Here is a 22,128-nt window from a genome sequence, read left to right on the forward strand (position 1 = left end):
CTGATTTATCAAGAATCTGGACATTCAAAATTAACCTTCTTAGCATCTTGAAATGACTTATTCAACATCGTTACTCACCATACATCATATTGTTTTATTGGAAAGAAGTATCCATCTACGTTCACTCAGAAAACTTTTATTTGGAGCCAGGCTGTATGGTGGGTTTTTAAAGAAGATATTTGATTCAGTGAAATCAGTTATCACATTGAAGAGCAAAACTACCTTGAGCAGAATCAGTAAGCTTAGTAGTTGCATGCACAGGCCCTGGAGCCAGACTCTGCATGTTTATTCCAGGTTTACCCTTTACAGTCATTCAGGGCAAGTACCATCCTTAATATCTTTCAAAAGAAACACACATATATATGTGTGCATATATATGTGTATATATATATCAGCTTTATTGAGATATTTTTTATGTACCATACAATTTGCCCATTTAAAGTATATAAGTCAATGGTTTTCACTATATTCACAGAGTTGTGCACAACCACAATCATTTTTAGAACATTTTAATCACCTCAAGAAGAAAACATGACTATTAGCAGTCACCCTCTATTTCTTCCAACCCCCTTAATCATAGGCAGCCATTGCTTGACTTGCTGCCTGTAAGGATTTGCCTATTTTGGACATTTCACATAAATGGAATTATATAATATGTAGTCTTTTCTGTCTGTCTTCTTTCACTTGGCATAATATTTACAAGGCTCATCCATGTTGTAGCATGTATCAGCACTTTTTCCCTTTTTATTGTCAGATAATATTCTATTGTATGTTGAATACATTATATTTATTTATCCATTTATCAGTTGATGGACATACGGGCTCTATCCACTTTTGGATTATTATGAATAATGCTGATATGAACATTTGTATAAGTTTTTGTGTGGACATGTGTTTCCACTTCTCTTGTGTGTATACCTCGGAGTAGAATTGCTGAGTCACATGGTAACTCAGTTTGACCTTTTAGGGACGTCTTGAACTCTTTTCCAAAGAAACTACACTATTTTCTTCTACCAGCCGTGTATGTGGGTCTCAATTTCTCCACATCCTGGCCAACACTTACTATTTTCTGTCTTTTTGATTATAGCCATTATCGTAGTTGTGAAGTGGTATCTCATTGTGGTTTTAATTTGCATATGTGACATATGATTTGCAAATATTTTCTCCCATTCTGTGGTTTGTCTTTTCACTTTATTGATAGTATGCTTTGAATCTCCCTTAATGTAAAATGAGAAAAATAATGAATTTCTATCTCATAAGTTTGTTTAGGAGAATTAAGTGCGCACATTAAGTGCTTAGAATAGTGTTGGTATATAGTAGATGTGCAATAATATTAAGTATTAGTATCATAACCTCATTTAAAATTATGCTATTTCAGTGAAAAAAACCTACAATACTTAAAGGCTTCATTTGGAGAAAAAGAGATGACTAAGGGAACTCAAATGCAAAGAGGAAATGAACTTGATTTTTTATGGTTTCTTATTCAATGTTTAATTGTTTTCTCTCCAGGGATTATTGTAATGGGTTTAATTAAAATAAATTAATAAGAGTTTTTATACTCTTCTTTCTTTAAAATAAATTCAACTTAGTAGTTGAAAGTCATTCTAAAAATAAGCTGTTGCTATATAGAAGAGAAAGGCAATTTAATGAATGATTTGTTTATCATGATAAAAAGATTTTTAGTAATGGAAATGAAATGCTCACTTTATGCATATATGTTAAAAAATATAAACTCTTCTGAGGGAAAAATATTTTACTTTAATAAGTGCAACAAGCCTTTTTCTTACTAACTATTCCAAGTTATGAAATTTTTCACTTCTATTTTATAAATGCAGAACAAGATTCTTTTTCAGAATGCTGACACATCATAGAAGGCATAAATTAAAGTCATGTTTACAGATGCAAGCTCTATCATTTTTAAAATAAAGTAGAATATTTTTGTTTTTAGCAAAATCATTTCCTGTATAACTGTGATGATCACAGAAAAAAGATGGAATGAGCATTTGGAGTCATAGAAGGTAAACAGGAATAGCCATTAGCTACTAATGGAAAAAAGTTCAGCAGGGGCATTAAATCTGTATTACAGAGCCACCAGTTTGTATTTTATCATATTGATAATGAATATCAACATTACCATTGAAACAAAACTAGGCATTCTCTCTTTAATCCCAATGGGGAATTTAAATTAATAATGCCCACATTATCCATCTACGTGCATATCTATATATGCACATGTACTCTTAAACTACGAAAATCTTATAATGCGTTTCAATTTCATTTCAAATCTTTAACACAGTGATGTACTTTTCTATTCTTCCAATCAATTTATTCTGTTAGTGTTTTTCAGCATTTTAAAATCCCTAAGCTAAGTCAATAATGTTGATTACTTACCATAAGCACTGTAAACGCTATTCTAATACAGGTTATTTGCAATTTGACATCCTCATCTATATGCATTATTCTGCAAGGAAAATTAAATGAAACCCTTGATTTAGAATCTGAAACACTTAGAAGTAATGATCCTGTTTACTGATTGAGTGAAGTTGTGGTTTTTAAGCACTACTTAATAGAGGAAACAAAAAGCAATACTCAAATAAAATGGAAGCATCTGAGTTACTTTAGAAAGCATTCGTAGTTAAGAAATAATAGACTTTTGTTTTATTTTTCCCTGTTTGTGCCTCAGTGCTACTTAGCCAACATTGTTATTTAGTTTAATGTTACCCATTTTTTGAGATGCCTGATCTTTCCAAATTTAAACTTAATGAATGCTATTAGTAATTCAAAGATTAGTAGAACATCATTCACATAAATCAAGTTTTCTATCATGTATTTGTTTTAATTACATTATTGAAACAGACTTCTAAAATATCTTTTATAAAGGGTTAATTTTATTTACAAATATTAATTTATCTTTTAAATGTCATGTATTTGACAGCATGGGGAAGTTGTCACAGTTCCCTTCTTTCTGAATTGAGTGAAATACTATAAAGTAACTTTTATAAATGTTTGTGGAAATTTTCAAACCAATAAAATTGCTGCAAATCCTTCTATGAAAATTGAAACATTCAAACTGCTTTGCCTTCTTTATCTTTTGTTTGTACAGCTAGTCTCAAGCCTCTATTTCAAATGAGAATATCCTAATAAAATCAATCAATCAATCAATCACTTTTGGATGGCCGGATAGTTAGCATTCAACTTAGCCTATGTTTGTATTTAAAATCAGGAATGAGTAAACTTATTTCAGATAAGATAAAATTTAAAAAAAGATCCTAAAGTATGTATGGTATTTTGGATTGAAAAAAATGTAAATAATGAAATAATTTGAGAAAACAAAATAATTGAGATTTTATTTGGTTCTAAATTTTTTCTAAATAATTAACATGAATTGAGTTGAAATTTTGAATTTCCTGCTCTTTCCAAATAGTAAAATATCTTTCCTCTCTTAATGTCTTCCAACTGAAGTGCATTAGACCAAATAGAGGTATTATGCATTGTTTTGGATATATGCTGCCATAAAAAATTAAGTAGACAATTGAACACTTAAAGCAACTGAAATACTAATAAAAGTATATTAAACATCAAATGTAAAAATTATCATTTCTAGATACATAATATTTGGTTTATGTAGCTTTACTTAGTTTATCAATTTCAATAATTTTACTTCAATTTTCTTTTAAATAAATAACTTTAGTCTGTTCTGGAGACCTGAAAACAATTCACATGACAAATACTTAAATTTTGGCAAAAAGTCATTATGGATAGATAATACTCAGGAGGACACCTTATACCGAAGTACATGGCTTTAATGTATAGCAAATATGTAGTCAATATACCTGTTCTCTCTCATTAGGCTACTATAAGGAATAAAAGAGGAACTTGAATGTGGAAATGTGGAATCCTCACTAAGTCAGGGAGTGATCTACAAAAAATGTCATTGAAATTTACCTGTAACATAATGTTGAAAATATTTGAAGGATATTTTTAATTTGTGTTTAATGTACTACTTGTCCATTTGGACCTTCTACTGATGTTATATTGAAGTGAGAAATTAGAGTAACTACAAACACACATATATGTATATGTGTATGTATTTCTTTAATTTCCAATATACTGGGTCAAGAAAATTGAGCATAAATAAGGCCAGACTTTCTAAAATAATTCAGAAGTTAAACTGTAAACTGGAACATATTTTATACAAACCCACATACGTATATATATATATATAGTATATTTTCAATTTCTAAAATGGTGGGTTCAGAAAATGAAGATTTACTATAAATAAGTCAAACTTTTCTAAAACAAACAATTCAGAAGCTTAAACAGACTAAATTAGAACATGGTTAGTTGATGATGACAGCACTTCTTTTCAACACCCTTAATGGAGAAAAATAAGATAAGGAGACACCTATCCATTGCACTTCAGGCTTTGAAGTGGAAATGCCTGTAGGGGTTCTGTATAATGTTAAGTACTTAAAGTTGATCAACACCCTAGACATGATAAGGAGATTAAGTGCTGATTAAACTCCTATCAGTAGAATTCAAATAAGTGATCTGGCAAGACAAGAGCTCTAATCAAGTACTCTTGTTTGTCTGTCATTGGCTCTATATCAGATACAATCAGTCACCATTTTTTTTTTCTGTTCCAAGCACAGCTACTTCAACTTTGATTGTTTATACATTAATTTTGAAAGTACTTGTTATGGTTAGGTGTATGGATTCCATTTATCTGTGCTTAGGTGAGATTATGGCACTGAATTATAAGGAGAAATCCTTGGCTAGAAGATGTCTATAAAGATTAAGTTATTTTCCCCCTTTCCCAACAATTAGCAACACTAGTCTGTTTAGCAGAGATCAATTGTAATTGAGGAACTGAGAAAGGGCAATAAACAAATTACGGTGCTTTCACTGAAGTCTGAAGCCTGTTGGTTTACAGAACCTCTGTTATTTAATCCAGAAGCCCTGTAGGTTGTAAATTATCCATTACTGATGTCACCAGACCCTTAAACAGAAGTTATGTACTAGTTTAAAGATACAGGAAAAGAGAGTCTCCTGGTCTTTGTTTCACCCAAAACAGACCGCACAGAATTAGATCAATTTTTTAAATATTTAGGACTTCAAGCTTTTCAAATAATGTAAAAAAGTTTACCTTTCCACAGCATGAGAAAATATAATTGGAACTGTTTAGTTCTTGTAACCAAAAATCTGATCCAGAAGCTTCTTAAAATGTTTTTTGACTGACTCCATGTTCTTACGATTTCGCTGAAGCCTAGTAATAAAATAATAATTGTGAATTTCACGTTGTTTTAAGACTGTAGGTGTTTTTTTTTTGTTTTTTTTTGTTTTTTTTTTGTTTCTTTTTTTTTAGATAGGGTCTCACCCTGCCACCCAGGCTGGAGGCTGGAGTGCAGTGGCACCATCTCAGCTCACTGCAACCTCCGCCTCCCAGGTTCAAGCGATTCTTGTGCCTCAGCCACCTAAGTAGCTGGGACTAAAGGCGTGCGCCACCACACCCGGCTAATTTTTGTATTTTTTAGTAGAGACGGAGTTTTGCCATCTTGGTGGCCAGGCTGGTCTCTATCTCCTGACCTCAAGTGATCCACCCGCCTCAGCCTCCCTAAGTGCTGGGATTACAGGGGTGAGCCACTGCACCCGTCCCAAAGGATCTTAAATTCTATATTCAGTACAAGAAGGATAATGGGATGATATACATGAAAGACAATATTTTTTTTAATTATTTGAGGAAGACAAATTGTATATAATAGCACAACAAGAAGTAGAGTCTGAGGGTTCTTTCTTAGCAAAATTTGGCCACCTTGCTATTTGAAATGTATGTTTTCAAGGGCGTAAAATTAAATACATAGGACATCACAAGAAAAGCAATATATGAGTAAGCCTTCAGAGTCACAAAACAACATTTTAAATAAAGAATCTGTTTAAAATACATTCAAACAAATGGGATAATAATAATTGGAATAGTGCCATCTGCTTTTGAAATTGGTAAAATGTTCATCATATGTGTGACTGCCATGGAAATGAAGTGTCTTATAGATGCAGCCCATTAAAAGCAGATGGACTATATATAATGTTAAATAGAAAGTGACAGGATTTTAGAGAAATGCATGTGTCAATATTTTGTAACATGTCATGTAGTTCAGAAACCCTAAAAGACCATCTGACAATCAAAAATATCTAATCACCAAAATGCATTACAAATAAAATTGAAAATGTACATTACCACTTGGGAAAAATAATCATCATACCTGTGACAAATGAAAGGTTAAAGCTTTCATATTAAAAAAAGACATTTGCAATTCAGGAATAAATGATGTCACAATAGAAGAGTTTGCAAAAGAAGTGATGGAAATGACTCTATGGCCTCAAAGATGTAGAAATAAAAACAGCAACAGGATATCTTTTTTTTTCCTTTAACTTATTTGATTGAGAAAATCGACACAATCTGCTATATTTTAAGGCATGAGAAAACTAGTGAAAATTGGAAGAAATGTAAATAGGTTTTCCTCTGTGCAGGTAAGTTTGATAATGTGTGACAAAATGTTTAAAATCCATATATTTCTCTTGTTTTAGGAAAATACACTAAAAAGTGGTATGAAAGGATGTAAAATAAAGGATTTTCTTCACAACATTGTTAATAATACCAAAAAATTTGAAACAACTTAAAAATTCATTAATGAGAAGATGATGAAGTAAAGTTATTGGTATATACTCAGTGGACTACTACACAGTTATTCAAAATGAAGACACAGATCTATATTTATTGGCATGAAATTATGTCCTTGACATATTATTGAGTTTAAAAATAGCTACAGAATGTGAACCTATTTATTAAAAATAATTATATGAACATCCGTATTTTTTCAAATATAAATGTATATATAACATACAAAATATATTAGTATGTGTATCTGTATCTATCTATATATCGATATCTGAAAGAATCTTCACCAGAATATTGATTATGGTTAATCTTAGACTTTCAGGGTTTTTTTTTTTTTTTTGATGACAGCATAACAGGTGTTATTCACCTGTAATTTCACCAAGATACATATACTTAGTTAAATTTTCGGAAGAAATATTTCATAGAATACCTGCTATAAAGTAGCAGATTTCAGGTTATCTAGAATGGAAAATGTCTTTGGCTGAAGAAAATGCCGTTATTTACTGTACACTAGTCCTTTTAGTTGCAAATGTCCCCTTTTACTGACCGGAGGGTTCACTTGAAGAACATTTGTTCTTAATAACAACTTAAAAAGTAGAAAAGAACTTGGATTTGCATTTACTTAGTCTTTTCAAAATTAATAGACATGCTCCTTAGAAATGTGTCAATAATTGTAATAGTACAATGATACTACTTCAAAAATTAGCACAGTGAGCATATCAAATAAAATCTATAGTATTGCTTAGCTTTTTTTCCCCCATGTTACATAAAGTAAAACTTGGGGTGCCGCTTTTCTTTTATAAGTCATTAAAGAAGAGCCATCTATCTTCTGCAGCAAGTTCTGCTTTACTCTTTGCTTTTATTTCCCCATTTTAATTGAAAAAACAATTCATGGAAATAAGAAACAACTTGGTGACACGAGTAACCCTCTGGAATAGGGGGCAAAATTCCATTCTCCAATTTGCACTGCAGGCTTTAAAATTTTTTTAGAAACTGTGTGTTTTTTTTAATCGCATATCCTTTTTCTCATCTAATATGCAGACTTGCTGTTTATTGAGGTGTAAGTTTTGTTTGTGGAATGAGTATCAGCACAATCGGGAGCCACAACATAGTTTAAAGAGTTATCCTGGGAATAGACAATGCAAAATATTACCCACATTTTGCAATATAGAATTTTTTTTATTACCGCAGAATAGAATAAGTAGAAGAAAGTAATTTTTTTAAAACAAGAAATTTCTGTGTTTTTGAATGTTGACTATGTCTGGGGGGAAAATACAAATTGGATGCCAGCATGGCAGAGAAGGCTGTTATAACCACTAGAGGTCTTAATGATTGTGAATGGCTGAACATTAAATTTAGCTAGGATAGTCCACATGAATTATGAAGATAGTAGCACAGATTATGTGAACAGAGCGGGGCACTCCATTGTTCTATTAATAATATATACATCTCTTTACTGGGTCAGTATAGGTAGTCATTTAATTAAATTAACCACATGAGTGTCATCTTTTCACTGAATAGTGTTCAACCCTCACCCGCTGTCCCACTTTTTGGAGTTTCCAATGTCTATTATGCTACTCTGTATGTCCATGTGTACACATTGTTTAGCTTTTACTTGTGAGAACGTGTGTTACTTGACTTTCTTTTTTGAGATTTTTCAGTTAGAATAATGGTTTCTGGTTCCATCCATGTTGCTGCAAAAGACATGATTTCATTCTTTTTTATGACTGAGTAGTATCCCACGTTATATATAAACCTCATTTTCTTTATCCAATCATTCATTGATGAATGCTTAGGTTGATTCAGTGAGTTTGCTACTGTGAACAGCACTGTGACAAATATATGGGTGAAGATGCCTTTTTTATATAATGATTTCTTTTTCTTTGGATATATGCCCAGTAGTGGGGATTGCTGGATTGAATTGTAGTTCTATTTTTAGTTTTTACTTTCTCTTTTCTTTCTTCTTCTTCTTCCTCGTCTTTCTCCTTTCTAGAGTAGTAATAATAGTAACAATAAGTAATAATAGTTTATATTTTAAAGTAACAAATTCTATTTTCATTTAAAAAGTAGAGATTGGCCAGCGCGGTGGCTCACGCCTGTAATCCCAGCACTTTGGGAGGCCGAGGCGGGCGGATCACGAGGTGAGGAGATCGAGACCATCCTGGCTAACATGGTGAAACCCCGTCTCTACTAAAAATACAAAAACTTAGCCGGGCGTAGTAGCGGGCGCCTGTAGTCCCAGCTACTTAGGAGGCTGAGACAGGAGAATGGCGTGAACCCGGGAGGCGGAGCTTGCAGTGAGCCCAGATGGTGCCACTGCACTCCAGCCTGGGCGACAGAGCGGGATTCCATCTCAAAAAAAAAAAAAAAAAAAAAAAAATGGACATAATATCTTCAATTGCATCTAGTTTGGAACATATTTTTCTTATGAAATAGTATTTTTCTCAAATAAATATTTTACCTGGTAGAATTCAAATAGGTTAAGAAGGAATTTCAAAAGCAAATGCTTGTTTTATTGAGACATGTTTTGAGTGGAAATAAAAGATTTTGATCATTGTGGCAAAAGACTTTCTTGCTGTGGGAGCACAAAAATAGTCCGTTGCTGTTAACGACTATTTCCGCAGTCCCTGTGAAGTGTTCTTATATGGCAGGAATGCATAATCACTAGAAATTGAAAAGTGTAAATTTGCTTGGTAAAATGTAAACAAATATTTAAAACAGAAAGTTTCAAAAACATTCAACATCTCTGCTGATCTATCCTGATAATACTCTATTTGTCAATGGCTAAAAACTGACACAACCGTATTTTCTGAATAAAGCATGGTTCGACAGATTATTATTTCTTTTGCTGTTTTAATTCAGGGAGACCTTTTGGAGAGTGAAGTTTATATAATAAATCATTAATATTCCTGAAACACTTTAATCTTATGGGGAGACACCAAGCTAGAATATCTCAAATTGTGTTGTTATTAGCATTTAGTCATTTTATGATCTAAAGAAAGGAAAATATGAAGCATGTGACTATATGTTTATATGTAAAATGGAGATTTAGGTTGAAATACATTCATGCCTTGCTTATGTTGGGGATATATTCTGAGAAATGCATTATTAGGTGACTTATCATTGTGCAAACATCATAGAGTGTACTTACACAAAGCTAGATGTTATAGCCTACTACACACCTAGGCTATACTGCATAGCCTATTGCTTCTAGGCTACAAACCAGTACAACACGTTACTGTAGTGAATACTGTAGGTCATTGTAACACAATGCTAAGTATTTGTGTGTATAAACATAGAAAAGGTATGGTAAAAACACAGCATAAAAGATAAAAAATAGTGCACCTGTATAGGGTACTTACTGTGAATGGAGCTTGCAGGACTGGAAGTTGCTCTGGGTGAGTCAATGAGTGAGTGGTGAGTGAATGTGAAGGCCTAGGACTTTACTGTACACAACTGTAGACTTTACAAATACTGTACACTTAGGCTACACTAAATTTATAAAGAAATTTTTTCTTTCTTTAATAATAAATTAACCTTGCTTTAATTTCTTTTTACTTTATAAAGTTTTTAATTGTTTTCTTTTTGATTCTTTTTAAATAACACCTTAAAATATGAACACATTGTACAGCTATACAAAAATATTTTTTCTTTATATTCTTATTCTATAAGCTTTTTCTATTTTTAGAAATTAATAAATTTTAACTTTTTAAACATTTTTGTTAAAAACTAAGACACAAACACATGTATTAGCCTAGACCTACACAGGGTCAGAATCATCAATGTCACTGTCTTCTACCTCCGCATCTTGTTTCACTGGAAGGTCTTCAGGGGCAATAACACGCATGGAGCTGTCATCTCCTATGATAATGATGCCTTCTTCTGCAATACCGCCTGAAAGACCTGCCTGAGGCTTTTTTACAGTTAACTTATTTAAAAAAAAAATAGAAGGAGTATACTCTAAAATAATGATTAAAAAGTATAGCATGGTAAATATATAAAACAGCAATACAGGCCTTTATTATCATTATCAAGGATTATGCACTATATATAATTGTATATGTTATACTTTTATATGACTAGCAGTGCAGCAGGTTTGTTTCCACCATTATCACCACAAACATGTGAGTAATGCATTGTGCTACATCATTATGATGGCGACAATGGCATTAGGAAATATAAAATGTTCACCTCCATTATAATCTTATGGGACCAACATAGTATATGTGGCCTGTCATTGATCAAAATGTTGTTGTGTGACACATGACTGTATTAACTGTACAACTCAATCTTTCAATTGAGGTATCTACACTGAATAATGAATTCAAGAGAATTCACTTAGTTGCAACTCCACTAAACTACCAGTATTGTTTGGTTCTCTAGTTCTTGCTACCTTTTTTTTTCTTCCTTTCTTTTCTTTTTTAGGTTTTACACATTATCGTCATTGTATTTGAGTTCTTAAACTGAAAAATAACATTAACCATCAACAAAAGACAAAGAGGAAGTAATTTATTTTACTATCTCCTTCCTAGAGAGAGAACTACTAGTAAAAACAATTTAAGAGTTGGCAAACATTTCGTGTTTATCTGTAAAGTTGTTTTAAACCTGTTTGTTATGTATCCCAGGCATATTTATTCTTTGGTAAAATTCATTATTTTTAAGAATAACAATATGAATTCCAAACTCTGGGAGACTTTTATGTTGCATTAAGAGACACCAAGGAGAGTTTGCTAATCTGTTTCTTCTAGATCATGTGAGACAGAACCAAGAATTTGCCTCAAACTGGAGAAACCCTGGCTTGTTATCCTAGGGCCCCACCAGGCTAGAAGAAGGAACTTTCCTTCCACATCTATTTTCAGCCCAGGAAAGGTCAAGTTCAGCCCCTAGAGCTACCTGACATCAGTTTAAATCCAGAGCCTGATATGACAAACTTGTAGGATTATCTGGATGGCAGGACCCAGTCATTTTAGTTCCACGGATCTGAAAATCTTATTACATATTACAGACCATGAGTTAAGCATCTAAGAATTCTTCAGTGTCGCTTAGGTAAATCTGAATGATATCTTCTTGGGACTCTTTCACTCAAGGAGTCCCAGAGAAGGTGTGTGTCTGACATTCAGAAGAGAGCAATCTAGACTCCAATCCTGAGCAGTTTGAAGAAGCTCCCATTAGCTGCCTGATGCTAATGGGAAATCCATGTTGTCAATTTGATGGGAAGAGAAGCTCAGATAAGTCCAGGCAGATAGGGGATCCAGAGTGAACCCTTGAAGAGCTAGAGTTACCATAGGCATCTAGGACCTCAAACCTTCTCCCAGCCAGATGACACTGAGCCTCTTGGAATGTCATTGGTGGATACCCAGTCAATCCCTTGGAATGACCTTATGAATAGTGACAGATCTGGAACATGTAACCATGATTTCTAACCACCCTTTGACAAGGTCTGTGATGATACTTTTGTGTCTAAATGAAAATGAACAGGTATTGGGATATGAGAAGATTATTGAAGAGAGTTTTTTAGATATTCTGGAGAAAGGGAGGGTTGTTACCTGGGCCGTCTTTATTAAACACCCAAACTGCAGTCAAAACACTGAGCCACGTATTTTGTCAAGGATCCCCTGAAAGTCTGTACTCCAAGGGGTTGATGGCTGACTCAGCTTCAAAGAAGGGCAATCAAAGGTAAGTCAATTAAAATGTATTAAATACCTACTTGATGCAAGCACTGTGCTAGGTAAGCCTTACAACTTTGTCAAGTCTTCATCATAAAGAAGAAAAGGAGGAAAATAGCAGTTTATTACTATAATAGCAATAATAAAATCTCTTATGATGTAAAAGATAAAAAATAAGTAAATCACACTCAATCTTTAAAAATCCTTCTTAAGATGCTGTTGGATCAGGGATTTCATAAACTCATATCATTTTCCTGCTGGCAGTTACTTTAGGTCTTAAGATGAGATTGAGACTACCTATGTAAATCCTGCAGATCTCAGTGAAGTTTCCATGGGGACTGTACTCACTTTTTTGCAATAAGGGGTAGCTGACTGAGCCTGGAGAAATGCCACCGGTGTCAGAAGTCTGAGAATCCCAAGGGCAAAGATATGAAGTCTTACATGGGGAACTGAGAGAGACTGGTTTAGTGACATTTAAAAAACTGAGCTGGTATCAAAGTTAACAGGGTTGGATGAGGCCTGTTCTGACAGATTATTTGGTTGAGTACTATATGATATTTTAGAATGGAAGTTCTAACTAACCAAACTTGACTGATATTACTCTATCCTTATCAGTAAAGCTTCATGCTCAAGACTTACTGTATGTGTGTTGGATATAGCAGTGCATAGGTAAATAGATTGGATCAGGGCCTGGGCAGAGGAAAGTGTGAATTTCATAGACACCTTCACATAGGGTTTTTGATTCTGAATGGGATGGGTATGCTGACCTGGAAAACAAAGTCACCAGAGGTAAGAACTGTATCTTTCCACTTGGTCATAAATTCTGTTGTGATGTTAGTACAGACCCTATTGTACTGACATCTCTATTGCAATCAGCAGGAACAATGAGAGACATTAGACTGTGGACTTTGAAACTGACCTATCTTAACATTGGCAAAATGGTGGAGAACTTCAAACTCCAGTTCCTGAAGACATCAAGCTCAGTCTTCATAGACAAAATGGAAAATGTGACAGCATTGTTACTGTCTGGCTCATGAACCCAATAAGGGTTTCTGTCATCATAATAGATGCTATTATCTGAAAAACTTAACATCACTAAAAATAAATTTCTTATTTATTGCAATTTTCTTCTGCTGCATGATAATAAACCATCAGATCATGTTAACTGAACATCAACATCAAGGAAGTGTTAGTATGGAAGAATTTGTTGTAAACCTGGTGATCTGGAGAGTCTGCCATTTTTTTCTGATGTGGTTGAATACATCATCTCTCCCAACTATGCTGGTCACATTTCAGATTTAGGCCTCATTTACGTAATACATAAGCATGCAGAAAATATACCATGCAGAAAAAATACCAAAGGTCAAATGAACACATCAAGAGTAAAATAGAAGAAACCCCCCAAATTATTCTTTTTTTCATTTTACTTGTCTCTTTTGGATCTAATTAGAGTGCTAGCTAAGCCACCAAATAATTTTTTCTCAGAAGTACTTTAAAATAGAAACACACCCAGTATACAATAGCTAACCCAGTTACTTTCACTCATTGCCTATTTGTAAACTATTCACAGATTTCAATTTCAAGAGTATAATTCCTAGTGTTTCTGGGCAGTTCTTTGGGAGATCTTTCAAAATGAGCATGTTGTTTCAGAGCATTTATAACTACCATCTTATAGAAAATGAAATCTGCTCACAATTTTAACCATCCTTATTATTAACAAGCACAGTAATGATGTTAAATCAATTGTGGTTCCTTTTTAAAAGCTGCCCTATATTTTTCTTTTATATGTTTTTAACAATTTTCAGTCCGTCTCTTGGTATCATTTGTTAGTGACAAGAAGGTTAATAAAAATTTCTGCATTTAAGCATACAAATTAAAATATCTAGTAATTACCAGAGATCCCAACATTTTTGCCAACTGGAAAAGGAGAGAAGCCAGGGGAAAGAATATTTTAAGAGCAAATCCTTAGGCAACTAGTGACAAAATCCTTGTCCTTGAAGCTTATATAAATAACTTTCCAGTGTTTTTTTAACCTTTTTTCTCCCCTCCCCAGTCCCCTCAGCAATGAGGCATGTCACTCCACTTGTTCACATCCGTCTTTTTTTATTGATGTCCACTTTGGTGTCTGTACAGGTCATCAATTTTTCTGCCTCTTAGGCAGCCAGTGGGAATGTACAAGTTAAGTCACTGGACTTTGTGTGTCAGGCTTGAGGAGGAGGGAAAGGGAGGAAGTGTCAGCTTTCTTTAGCACTAACAGTCCCAATCAGATACTGGCACTGGGTCTCATAAATCTTGTGGATGACCCAGGTGAACCCTGAGGCTCAGCGCTCACTGAAAACTGATCAGGCCTCTGCTTAGTTTAACAGGTCGTTCTCAGTGACAAGTGAAGGGTTCAACAAATGCACGAAACAGATATATATTAGTTGAAAAACTAATGGCTTTTAAAAGAATGTTTGACAATTGTTTAAGGCTGTCTGTAGATCCATTATACTGATAAACGACCAACATGGTGTTTACTAAAGTGGAGCCAGTTAGGAGGATACCAGCTTAAAGTTGGCGTTTTCTTTCTCTCTTCTTTTTTCTTTTTTTCTCTTTTGGTCATCTGGGTGTGAACTCCAGGAGCAACACATCCAGGAAACCTAGGAAAATACCTGTGCTGCATAAATTTAACCTTGCAGTCCAAGTGGAATTAAAAAGATTCTGAGACTGCCCTCAGTGACCTGAAATTGACCGCTTGAACTTCTAAGTTAGGGTCAGTTGGGGCCCAGAATAAGAGGTCAAAAGCTGGTCAGCTTTCCCTAGCCCTAACATGCTGAATAGGAAGACTTTATTGCTGTGATTTATGCAATTTGCCGAGACAGGTTAAGGAGACCTTAAAACACACCACAGGGCTCACTTGCACAGGGACACCCTCTTCTTGAAAAATAAATTTTGATTGTCCAGCTGAAATCTCTTGGGGATACGCCTTGAAGTATTTTACCCTCTGTGTCTACAGATTCATTCCCACACTCGACCCCTGAATGTGACAGGGTTAGTGTTTCCAGATTTATTTAAACAATACAAATGCACCAAATGAAGCACTTTCAAACCTGATTAATTGCAAAGGCAGAATAACTATTGGTAATGAATTATTTGGGGGAGCAGTAAGCTCCTTCAAAAGTTAACTCTTAAATCAGTTGCTTCAGAGGTCCAAACATTAATAATAAAATACTTACTATACACACTTAATATTTATACTATAATACTTAAACTATTCCAAATGAAAAATTTCAAGATTCAGGTTTGTCTTTAAAACTTGGTTCTAGTGAACTATTATAATTGATACATTATCAAGCTTTTTTTGGCATAATAGAGATAAAAATTTTTCTGTTTTTATTGAGAATAAATTTTAGGACCCTTAAAAATAAGTTTCTTTTCCTAGTCTGTTCCTACTGGAGTCAGAAACAGATCATGATTTCCACTTTTATAGCAATTTGCAAGATGTGGTTTCCATTCTTTGTTTAGCTTCCCCATTTATAGCAAACCAACAATGATGATCTGGTTTTTGTGATATAAGTCGTGGTATAGCCCTGAATGTCAGTTTTACTCAGGCTGAAAGCAAAAAATTGAACCCAGGTCTTTTACGAATGAAAAGCTCCTTGGCGCTATAAACCTTTAAGCCACCTCTCTGCGTTTTTACAGGGCATTTAGTGCTTCTGGGTGCATGTGCCTCCATAATTCAAATTGGCTCTGATCTAATAAATGCAATTCACAAGGTATTAGTCTATAATGTGGTCTAATTTCATTTGGTAAATGAGAGAAAAAGGTAAAACTGTGAAAGATATTCACTTTGAAATATGGCTAGTGTGTAACATTCAGCAGCAAATTTCCATAAAGGTTTTAAAGACACAATTTAAAAAGGAAATATGCATGCCCCAAATATGTGTTTGCATGCTGGGTTGGATGACTCACTAGACACTCTATCAGTTTGTTGGGTAAATAATAACCAATCAAGCTTGGTTGGATTTGAATCAATTTGTATAAGAAGCTTATGACAGGACAAGCTTAAAGGTTATAAATTAACAAATGTGTGGAAAAAATGTTCTGCACAAATATAATTTACCTGATTAACCTCAAGACCTCTCTGTTTTGTCAAGGTCACAATGATATTTTCTTTCCCCCTCTTAACACTGCCCAGTGATGTATTTTCTTGGACACAGGGCCTAGCAGTAAAAGGCACATCTCTAATGTGCCTTAAAAACTTCTTGTATGTTCTTTGAAAACTATGCAATATTCTATTTTGGGGGGATGGAGGGGTGGAGGGATGGAAAAGACCCACTATCTTGCATCTTTTTACTATAATTCTTTGCTCATGGTGGTGGAAAGCCTACCTGTCATCTAGGTTAGGGATATGAGTGAAGCCTGTTAAGGATCGCTCAAGATAAATTAAGAAAGGGACGAGAAGATTCAAGCCGGGACTCTCCCCTCTGATCGGACTGTCATAACCTTTGTCTTCTCAGCAGCACAATTGTCTTTTATCAGTGGGTTCCCACACTTTAGTGTGGCTAAAATGTTGTTTTCCTGCTGCATTTAATCTGTTGTAAAAAGGGTATCTTCATTCTTGAACAATAAAAATTAAAGCTAATGTTCCCAGTTCACTGTAAATAGCTTTTTGGAAACTCAGTTAATTAAATCTTCCATTATGAAGTATTTTCTATTACTAGAAGAAATTAAAAGTAGATAGGAGCACAGGACAACCATTATTGAGGTTACTGAAAATCCAAAGAGATGTTGCATTATGAGAATGATTCCAGAGAAAGTCTGTGATTAAGCAAATCTCTAAAGAAATGTAAGTTTGCCATACCAAAAATCACTATTGATCAATCGGTATTTTTGAAAGCTCTTGCATCAATCAATGAGTAATTTTATCTTTTGCCCTTGGTACTAACTGTTGATTGATTCATGGATGACTTTGTTAAAAAATCAGCAGATTAATATTGAAAACTTGGTAGTAAGTAATAAATTATTACTTCTTAATTTAGTGTGGTATATAGTACAGCCCTCTTCGGGCAGTTCAATCATCCTTGTTCTACATGGACTAAACCTACTCAACTTTTTGTGTTATTCCTTTAATTCATGCCAATTCAGTCTGTGGGATTTCCTTATTACTTTTGCTCAAAATGTATATTGGTGAGTCTTTGAGAAAATGAATGCTTTCCATTCCTTTACCTGGGGTTTTTCTCTCTTTGGGTTAAAAATTAAAATAGAAAAATATGATCTTGATTTCTTATTATCATCAACAATTTTTGCAATTTCAAGCATGTCAATTTTAGGTATTGTGGCCAAATGCTACCTCAAACAACGTAGAATTTTTGTTTTTTCAAGAGAGCAAGATAACCTTACCGAGAGAAAATGGTTGTCATCTTAGTCTGCCATGAGGCACCGCTGACAATAAATAATTGGCGATTGTGTTCCAGACCCGAGACACAGCAAGCTGCTCACTCCTATGCTCGGCAGTTGGCTTTATTCAACAGCTGCAGGTCACCAACAAGGGCTGGGAGGATTGCCTCTATGGATGCCTTAGGAATAATTTTCTCCTCTGTGTATTTCTCAGCTCTGCTGTTCTAGCATCTCGCATTTAACTTATCTCAGGGAGCCTTTGTCTAACAAAGAAAAAAGTGTTTAAACTAATAGGAGGCTGATTTTCTTGGAAAACCAACTAAATAATTACAACGGAAATATTTCTATTAACATATTCAGTTCAACATTTTGAAGGCCTATAATCACAAAGAGGATAACTTCGTTCTTTCTTTATGCAACTCAGATAATATGTTGATATACCTTTCATCATTTTGTTTCAGTGAATAATAAGAACCAATATATTAATAGTAAGGCTTCACTGTGAGTATTCCACTAAGTGTTTTTATCTAAATTCACTCTTTTAAACCTCATAATAATACTATTATCTCCATTGAACAGATGAGGAAACTGAGGTGCAGAGACAGTAAAACTCAAGGACAGTTGGTAATGGTGTTGAGATCCTGTGCTCATGAACATACTATACCATATCAACTAATTAATGTAATTGATTAAACTGGGGCAACTATAGGCACAATTATGTAGTAGAAAACTACTTGACATTTTTAGTGTCCTCTTCCAGTACTCTTTTCTTATATTCAGGAGCAGTCTTTTCCCCATCCATTTATGTCTCTTCCGTTTATACTTTATCTACAAGAAATAATGTAGTATTCATTATTTATATTGACTAAATCCATTCACACTATTATGATACCTTTTTCTTTTCTTTCTTTCTTTTTTTTTTTTTTTGAGAGGGAGTCTCGCTCACCCAGGCAGGAGTGCAGTGGCGCGATCTCCGCTCACTGCAAGCTCCGCCTCCCAGGTTCACACCATTCTCCTGCCTCAGCCTCCGGAGTAGCTGGGACTACAGGTGCCCACCACCACGCCCGGCTAATGTTTTGTATTTTTAGTAGAGACGGGGTTTCACCGTGTTAGCCAGGATGGTCTCGATCTCCTGACCTCGTGATCCGCCCGCCTAGGGCTCCCAAAGTGCTGGGATTATAGGCGTGAGCCACTGTGCCTGGCCATATGATACCTTTTTCTAAGTAATTTACATTTGTGTATTCATTCATTTCACACAGCTATTGAGACTTTATTTTGTTCCAGAAACTACTCCTCCCTTTTTTTTCTTTTCTTCCTTCTTTCTGTTCTGTACTTCCTTCCTTCCTTCTTTCCTTTCTTCTCTCCTTCCCTCCTTTCCACTTTCCTTAGCTCTCTTTCTTCTTTCCTAAAAAAGTCTGGGCCTCAGCAAACAGATGAAGGAGATGGAAGGTCTTCTTGTGGCTTTTGATATTTTGCTAAGCCACATGCTGGCCTCAACATGAACCTTCTCTAACTATTTTGGAGAGAGGGAAGCCAACAGGGTCAGCACATCACTCACTCCTCCAGGACCAGATAGTCCTAATCCCTGGGAGAAGCTTAAAACAATGCATGGAGACCTATCTGAAGCCTTTACTAATTCCTCTGGATTTTAGAGGCTCAGATTCATAGATGTAGGCAGGCAAGCAAGCATTTCATTCAAAGTGCACAAAGCACAATGATCTCTAGTCATAAGCTGGTAGAGCATGCACCATAACCTTCTAAGGTGAAAGACAACAGCGGTTCTTTTGGTTTATGTGATAGAGTATTTGAGTATTGCCTTTAGCTTTGTCTTTTCCATGCATGGTTGCAAATGAAAAAATTAATTGAAACTATAATATTTTACCAAAAATTTTATGGCAACTATTCAGAACATGAATGAATTCATTTAAAATAATTCCATGTTTGCAACAAGATTTGTGCTTTTAATGAATGTAGTCTAAACCATGGGTTTAATGCAGAATCAAGTCAGTTAAACTTCATGCTTTTTCTAGCCCTGTTGTAAATGTTTTTTATAGTTCTAATGCTTAAGGGACTTTTGTCAAACTTTTTGGTGACAACTAGATAAAAAAACCCACAGTTATTTGGCTCTATTTCTCTCCAGAGCTGGCAGTGAACAGGAATTGCAGAATGCAATTGGCAGAGCCAAATACACACAAAGACAATGTAATAACATTTCAAATGAACAATTCCATTGGGTTCTTTGTTGAAAGTATTATCTTGTCTCCTTTTAGTGATTTAGTGTTTTTTTTCTAGATTCCATTCCAGAGCTTAGAAAATATCAGACCTATAAATAAGAAGACAAAAACACAATGTTTTGTACATTTCTTAAACCACCAGAATACATCCAGGGAAAAGGCTAAAATAATAAAAAAAATTAAAATGGAAATTTGTTGAAATGCTACTTTTTGTGATTTTTTGAGTTTAACCTGTTTTTATACCCACACTTATTCCAGAAATGTTTTAAGTTTCCTCAATAGCAAAAAGAAAAGCAGCATAATATCATAAATTTAAAAGTTTCCACAAAAAAGTAATAACAAAATTGAATATCAAATAGAATAAAAATGACTAAAGAAAATGAATACATGAAAAGATGTACAACAACCTTTAGGGAAATTTAAGTTAAAAGTTTTGGGGAAATTTAAATTAAGACCTCAGTGAGATGCTACTGCATACCTATTAGGATGACTTAAATTAAAATACTGACAATACTGAGTGCTGGCCGGAATGTGGAGCAAATGGGATTCTTGCACATTGCTGGTAAGAATGCAAATGGTATATCCACTCTGGAAAACAGTTTGGCAATTTCTTATAAAGTTAAACATATACCTACCATTTGAATTAGGAATACCACTCCTGATGCTTACTCTATGCAAATGAAATTTTATTTTGACACAATGCCTGTGTATGAATGTTTATAGCAGTTCTATTCCTTACTGCCCCAAACTAAAAATAATCCAATGCCTTCCAATGGGTGAATAGATAAACAAATTGTAATGCACTCATACCATGGAACACTAAAAGGTAATCGGCTACCAATACATGCAATAATTTGGATGAATCTAAAAAAATGACATGCTGAGTAAAAGAGGTCAGTCCTTAAAGGGTTCCTACTGTATGCATCAATTTTTGTGACATTCTTGAAAAAAACAAACTACAGTGATGGAGAATAGCAGAGGTTGCTGGAGTTGCAGTGGAGAAAGAGTATAACTAGAAAGGATAGAATGAAGAGGCTTTTGGTAATGACAAAACTCTTGTATCCTGATTGTGATGGTGGTCACGCAAATTTATATATGTGTTAAGACACATTAAATTGCATATCAAATTAAAAAAATAATATGACTAAAGATGTAGGTTTTAAATCTGGCTCTAGGTTTTCTAATGGGTAAAAGGGAATTTGTTGAGTTATGCAATTTACAAGACACATAACGGAGAAGAAAACATTGGATGCAGTGAGGAAGTTCGACTACTATTTATGTTGATAACAGATATAACTTTGCAAAGAAACACAATGCATGATGCAAAGGATAAGGTCCTGTGTGAATAAGTTTCATTGAAATGTTTCTTTTTGGGTCCCTTGATATAGGCAGATGGCATCACAACAAAACACAGTAGAGTAAAGTTAATTTGAGGTGTGTCAACTCCATGTAATCTACAAAAAGATTTTTTTTATCGTGGTCATTCCAGAACGTATACTCCAAAACATACTGTCTAAAAATATGTGTTTATTATTTATCATGTAATATAAATTTTATATATTAGCTTACTTCCCAAATAATGTATTTATAAGGACTACTTTTAATAATTATAAGCATAAAACTATGTGAAGGCAGAAGATGCAAGGTGTGAGCATTAACTCATAAAGATGAAATTAGTTTTGTGGCATCTGTAACATCTCATTGTAATCATACTGTGTGTGGAAATAAAATATCACTTTTCAATAGCATTTTAATGTCAAAAGGTTTAAATAAGAGCATAACGTTATACACATATAAGTGAAACATATTCAATCAAAGTTAAGAATTTAAATTCCCTATTCAGTCACTTCTATTTAAAAAAATTTAATTTGCAAGTTTAGTCCCAGAAAAACACAACAATAAAATATAATATATTTTACACATTAAGTGCTTTTCCTCATGTTTCGGTTACATTGGACAGAAAAGAAAACCTCTCTCGATAATATTTGACATTAACTAAGTCATGAATGTCATTTACTGCCGTAAATGTGTGTATATTTGTTTGTTGGCATGCCTGGGAGAATTCAGCATAGTATTTCACTCACATTATTAGAAGCAGCATTGCTCTAGACTAAATAATTCCAAATCTCTTGGAATTACCAAAGAGATAATGGGAAAATCAGAACAGGTAGGT

The 22,128-nt window shown here is 34.1% G+C and overlaps 1 long non-coding RNA gene across 3 annotated transcripts in view; it reads right to left on the minus strand.

The window, feature by feature from the left end:
• Positions 1–22,128, minus strand: part of LOC104006368 (uncharacterized) — a 129,035-nt gene that overhangs the window by 41,777 nt on the left and 65,130 nt on the right. For all 3 annotated transcript variants that reach the window (XR_680072.5, XR_680073.5, XR_010157177.1), the window contains one exon: positions 5,147–5,266. This is a non-coding gene — a long non-coding RNA (uncharacterized LOC104006368). The remainder of the gene's footprint in view (positions 1–5,146; positions 5,267–22,128) is intronic.

The sequence above is a fragment of the Pan troglodytes genome, chromosome 4 (assembly GCF_028858775.2).
Source record: "Pan troglodytes isolate AG18354 chromosome 4, NHGRI_mPanTro3-v2.0_pri, whole genome shotgun sequence".
NCBI classification, from domain to species: Eukaryota; Metazoa; Chordata; class Mammalia; order Primates; family Hominidae; genus Pan; species Pan troglodytes.